At 31.5% G+C, this 6,550-nt stretch overlaps 1 non-coding gene across 1 annotated transcript; it reads left to right on the top strand.

Annotated features, from left to right (window-relative positions):
- The first annotated feature begins 555 nt into the window (after positions 1–555).
- LOC139846091 (small nucleolar RNA R71) lies at positions 556–662 on the top strand. Its single transcript, XR_011758836.1, has one exon. It is a non-coding gene; the product is annotated as a small nucleolar RNA R71 (small nucleolar RNA).
- Positions 663–6,550: the final 5,888 nt, after the last annotated feature.

The raw sequence follows: 6,550 nt of genomic DNA, 5'->3' as shown, positions 1-6,550 counted from the left end.
GGTTTATACAAGCTAGGTCATTGTTGATTGAAATTGTTGTTTTGAGTTGGTTGGTTATTCAGACCTTGTTGGTTATACGAGTTATTGTTGGGTCCAATTGGATTGTAAAGAATGTTTTGATTTCGATTGAAGTTTGGCCTTGACGGTTGATAATTATTTCCCGGTCTTTGGTTCATGTAGGAAACATTCTCACGTTGTTCCATCGTTTGCTCGATGTGACAATCTTTCGTTAAGTGTGGTCCACCGCATTGCTCACCACTGATTCGTATTGCGTGAATATCTTTAGTCATCTTTTCCATTCGTCTTTCAAAAGCATCTATTTTTGCAGAAACAGAATCAAAGTCATGGCTAGAATCGGCTCTAGCCGCTTTAGATGAACGAAAAATATCTTTTTCCTGATGCCACTCATGCGAGTGGGAGGCTGTATTATCAATAATTTTGTGAGCTTCAGTTACGGTTTTCTTCATAATGGAACCACCAGCTGCTGTGTCGATGTATTTTCGTGTAGCAATGTTGACACCTTGGTAGAATATTTGTACTATTTGATAAGTGTCTAAACCATGTTGAGGACATCCTCTCAACAACTTTCCGAATCTTGTCCACGCCTCATATAATGTTTCATTTGGCTTTTGCACGAACGTAACAATTTCTCCTTGAAGTCTCACGGCTTTAGATGCCGGAAAGAATATTTTAAGAAATTTCTCAACTAAAACATCCCATGTGTCAATCGCTCCTTCATGTAACGATTCTAACCAATCTTTGGCTTCTCCCTTTAAAGTCCAGGGAACAACATGAGATAGATCTGTTCATCCTCAACTTCTCTGATTTTGAATAGAGTACAGATCCTATTAAAGGTTCGAATATGTTCGTTTGGATCATCTTTTGGCGTACCAATATATTGGCATTGATTAGTTACCATGTGTAGGATTTGTCCTTTGATTTCATAATCTGGCGCATTAATATCTGGCTTAATAATGGCATGACCTTGGCCAGTGCGTGTGGCTCTCATCCGGTCTTCCATACTTAGAGGTTCAGTTACTTCCATAATTGAATTTGTTGAATACGAATCACTAGAGGATTCTGATTTAACGGTTTGTAGTTCAAGAGGAATGATTAGTGGTTCAGGATCTTGGAATTGTCCTTGATTATCCTCCGGGTTCTCAATTGTGAAATCGGGTTCAAAAGATGGATTATCGAAAATTTGAGTTGGAGTACTTGTTCGACTAGATGATGATTCTAAAGAAAAATCAACGGCGATAATATTAGCTAGATGTCTTGATCGATTTACAGGTGGTGAACATATGAAAGGTGGTGAACGTTGTGACGACCAGGGAATTTCCGACCAAATTTAAACTTAATCTTTATATGTTTTCAACACGACAAGCAAAATCTGTAATGTTGAGTCTCAAAAATTTTGAAATAATTTCATATATTCATTTGACCTTCATTCATTTAACCTTCGACTGTTCTCAACGATTCATGAGCAATTATTTGTAAATAGATATGTGTGTATATATACAAACTATTAGATATTACATGATTAATAAATTGTAATATTAAAATATGTAATTACAAGTTAAAATGTAATTATGGTAATTAACATTAATATTATTGTTACTACTTTCATTATTATAAATAATAATATCAATATTAGTATTATTAATATTATTATCATTATTAATGATATAGTTCTAAATACTACAATAAAAATAATAAAAAATTATAAGTTAGTTATAATGTAAATATTATTAGTTATTATTATTACCATGATTATTAAACTTTGTATTTTATTAAAAATTTTATCATTATCCTTGTTATTTGTATTAATACTATTATTACTTTTATTAATAATATTAAAAGTATTATTGTTATTAATATATTTTATTTGTTAATTACATACATATAATTAAAGAGACAATTTCAAGTTCGGTTCCGAGTCTTTTTCTCACTTTTGAGTTTTCTTCCAACTTGGTTCATGTCACTTATCTAATCAAATTATAACACAAATGAATTCAATTGAATATCCCTATCTCCTTTATACTTTATGACATATATTTTTGTTTTGTTACTACCCGTGACTCTTGCCTCTCCCCACAATCATCGCTATGAAACAACATGATAAATTATTGTTTGTTGCTTCAATCTTGCACACACTTCCATCATCATCCAAACTGCATTTATTTCCTCCTTTTCTTGTAGAACTATCACTCTACAACCCACCTTTGAACATCACAAAAACCGTCACCCACCATCATTATTTTATGCTAGCTGCCATTTATATTAATCCGTACAGATCACTATTGTTGCAATCGTCAACCACAAAACCTCCACCCTATGATCACTATGTACAACTCGAACGGCACGTTAAACTATCACCATCGGCCACCACAATCCTACAACCCATTTACACCCCACACTTGCTACCTCCTAGCTCCACCATGATCAAACCTACCACCCAATACCATTGTTACTGCTATTAATCACTGCTACTACATGTAAGTTTTATTGTTCTTGTCTTGTGCAAATAACCGAAGCCAACCATTCTCGCTCTTTCTTCATATATTTTTTTTTCTTTCTTCTCTTTTTGATTCGTGAACAACTCTGAACCCAGCTGCACTTAGTTACATTCCTGTGTCCTGCTTTTACTATCACTGTTATGCTGCTATGTTGTATGAACTCAAAAACTATCACAACAGGATCACGTTACAGCTTTTGTTTCTCTATCCAATTAACCACAAAACTGAAGTCCTTGTTGTTTGCATCTGAAACACGACTCAACCATCATGTATTTAACCGATATTAAACTCGATCCCTGCACATGTTCTTGTTTTATTTACCCAAACAATCCCAAGCCACAACACCCGTTAACAATTACAATTACTTAGTTTCTGCTTTGTTATTGAACCGAGATAAAACCACACCTTCAACATCACCTTAAACCATCACAAATCCATCAAAGCAATCCAACACAATTGAACACACCTACCGTATATATATATATATATATATATATATATATATATATATATATATATATATATATATATATATATATATATATATATATTCTTTTTTTTCTAATGATTCAGTCAGACCCTGAAGACAAACTGCATTTATATTGATATCTTTCTGTTACTGTTTTCCTCGAGTACTATTGTCGGTTACAATCAGTTCCATACTCATAATTCGGTCCAACTAATAAAGTGCCATTCCTAAACAATTATATCTAATATCAACTTGCAAGACCCACTTACTTTATGTCGTTACTTTTTAAACTATCAGACAATTATATATATCATAATCCTTGGATTAAGACTAGTGGGATGACAAAGATTATTGTGGGGACAAATTGTGAAAAACGAATCCTAGAAGAAAAGGTTAACGAGCTGTAGTTTTACCAAAAGCTACTTTTATTGGGTCAATAACAATAGGATTGGATTGAGTTGGCGACATGAATCACAATAACAACTATTCGATTATATTGAGTTGGCTGTTATGATTTTTTTTTATAATTGGGCCGTGGGATTTATTCTTGTTGGGTCGAGAACTAGATTTTGATGTTGGGACAAATCATGGAGCTAGTTATATTATACATGTTAATGTATAATGATGATGGTGATGCTTAGGATGTACAATGATGATGATGATTGGAAATAGATGACAATATATATATATATATATATATATATATATATATATATATATATATATATATATATATATATATATATATATATATATATATATATATATATATATATATATATATATATATATATATATATATATATATATAACGATGTAACATAGGAATGATAGTGTTACGATATAGAAATGATGATAGTGAGATCGTGATTAAGAAGTTGAGATGAGGTATATTAGAGGTTGCAGAAATAAATGATGGTGATACATAAAAATGATGATGACGAGTATTGATTATGATTATGATCACGTTGATGGTGAAGACGATGATAACAAATAACGAATTAAATATAATGATATAGAAAATAATAAGACGATGTAGCACGATGATGATTATAATTCGTTCATGATATGTGAAATAACAATAATAATAAATATGGTTAAGGATGTTATCGGATTAGTGGGACGTCGCGGGTTCTAACCCGGACTTGGGCATCATTTTTAGTGCTACTCCTTTGAGGTAGTTATTACTAATACTCTTATTATTATTATTATTATTATTATTATTATTATTATTATTATTATTATTATTATTATTATTATTATTATTATTATTATTATTATTATTATTATTATTATTATTATTATTATTATTATTATTATTATTATTATTATTATTATTATTATTATTATTATATTATTATTATTATTATTATTATTATTATTATTATTATTATTATTATTATTATTATTATTATTATTATTATTATTATTACTCTTATTATTATTATTATTACAAATAAAATAACTAGTATTATTATCAAAGCTTAATATTTCATTATGAAACCTAAATATTATCATTATCAACATAGTTTTAGTATTATTAAAATCATTATTTTAACAAATCAAAAGTTATTCATATGAAAATATATCAAATACATATATGATAACAATATAAATATTGTATTACTATTTTAAATAAGTAATATATAATTAATATATACAACCGGGTTTGATTATTATTACATGTTAATTATATGTGTTAATATATATAAATAATATAGGTTCGTGAATTCGCGTCCAACTCTACATTGTTCAGTTTTGTCGTATGCATATTTTTACTACAAAATATCGTACTGTGAGTTTCATTCGCTCCCTTTTACTCTTTACATTTTTGGGACTGAGAATACATGCGCTGTTTTTACAACTGCTTTATTAAATGCTTTTGAAATATACTTTTGAACTGCGAATACATGAAATGCTTTTATAAATGTTTGACGAAATAGACACAAGCAAAACATTCCTCGAATGAATTATTATGCAGACAGAAGTTCTGTGGATTATTATTGAATTATGTGGACTTGATAATTGCCACTAATTGTTGTGAATATTTTTCCCCTGATTATTATTGCTTGGTAACCTAAGAATTAGAATCGGGTATGGCCCTAATTCACGCGAATCCTAAAGGTAGCTACCGGGTTTAACACCCCCACTCAGAATGTTCACTAGACGGAAGGGCTAGTGGGCGTGGTGTTTAGTACTTCGAAGTTTATATGATTATTATACAGACGAGATGTTATGTTTTAGGGATATTATTATGCACATTATATGTTAAGGTCGGTTACCAAGCCAAGCTATGAAAGAATGAAAAGTGAATGTTATGTATCGAGAAAATGATTTTATACACAGGTTATATGTATGTTATTTTTGTTCACGAGATATGTGTACGGTTACTAAGATTTATGAAAGATGATTTCGTACACGAGAAAGGTGTACTGTATTTAAAAGATATCGCATGTACATTACAGGTGGGTATAGGATTCGAGCCTATTTGGACCATGCAGCATTTAAATCTTGTGGTCTATCAAAATGATGAATTTTATTATTTTATGATAAACTTATGAACTCACCAACCTTTTGGTTGACACTTTAAAGCATGTTTATTCTCAGGTATGAAAGAAATCTTCCGCTGTGCATTTTCTCATATTACATGGAGTCGTTCATGGCATATAGAGGTCAGAACCTCGCAATGGGACCAACTGTTGAAGACTTCATCCAGATGGATTAGGACGGATCACTACAGGTGGTATCAGAGCGGTGGTCTTAGCGAACCAGGTCTTGCATTAGTGTGTCTAACTGATAGTTATTTAGATGCATTAGTGAGTCTGGACTTCGACCGTGTCTGCATGTCAAAAGTTTTGCTTATCATTTCATGTCAAAAATTACCTGCTCATCATCCTTAGGAAAATACCTGCTCATTATTCTTAGTCTAGACACATCTTACTGCATTGACTGCAAGATTAGTGTATAGACAAAACTCATATCTTAGCGTATCTGCTACTGTGAAACTTTGCCTGGCATATTCCATAAATTCCTCTGTAATTCACGAAATCTTTTGTTTTGTATATAGATATTCTATGTAATTAGAATACTATCCAGTTGCCGAAAATCTTTTCCTATCCAGTTGGCGAGTTGTTGAGGTAATTCAAGTCAGTAGGCTACTGGTCCGACACGATCTAAAATCTTGAATGGTCCAATGTATCTTGGATTTAGTTTCCCCCGTTTACCAAATCGAACAACGCCTTTCCAAGGCGAAACCTTAAGCATGACCATCTCCCCAATTTCAAATTCTATATCTTTCCTTTTAAGGTCCGCGTAGCTTTTTTGTCGACTCTGAGCAGTTTTCAACCGTTGTTGAATTTGGATGATTTTCTCTGTAGTTTCTTGGATTATCTCCGGACTCGTAATCTGTCTATCCCCCAATTCATTCCAACAAATTGGAGATCTGCACTTTCTACCATAAAGTACTTCGAACGGTGCCATTTCGATACTCGAGTGGTAACTGTTGTTGTAGGAAAATTCTGCTAATGGTAGATGTCGATCCCAACCGTTTCTAAAATCAATAACA

The sequence above is a fragment of the Rutidosis leptorrhynchoides genome, chromosome 4 (assembly GCF_046630445.1).
Source record: "Rutidosis leptorrhynchoides isolate AG116_Rl617_1_P2 chromosome 4, CSIRO_AGI_Rlap_v1, whole genome shotgun sequence".
In the NCBI taxonomy this organism is placed as follows: domain Eukaryota; kingdom Viridiplantae; phylum Streptophyta; class Magnoliopsida; order Asterales; family Asteraceae; genus Rutidosis; species Rutidosis leptorrhynchoides.
Note: the sequence above shows the minus strand (reverse complement) of the source record. Positions and strands in the feature narration are given on the sequence as shown.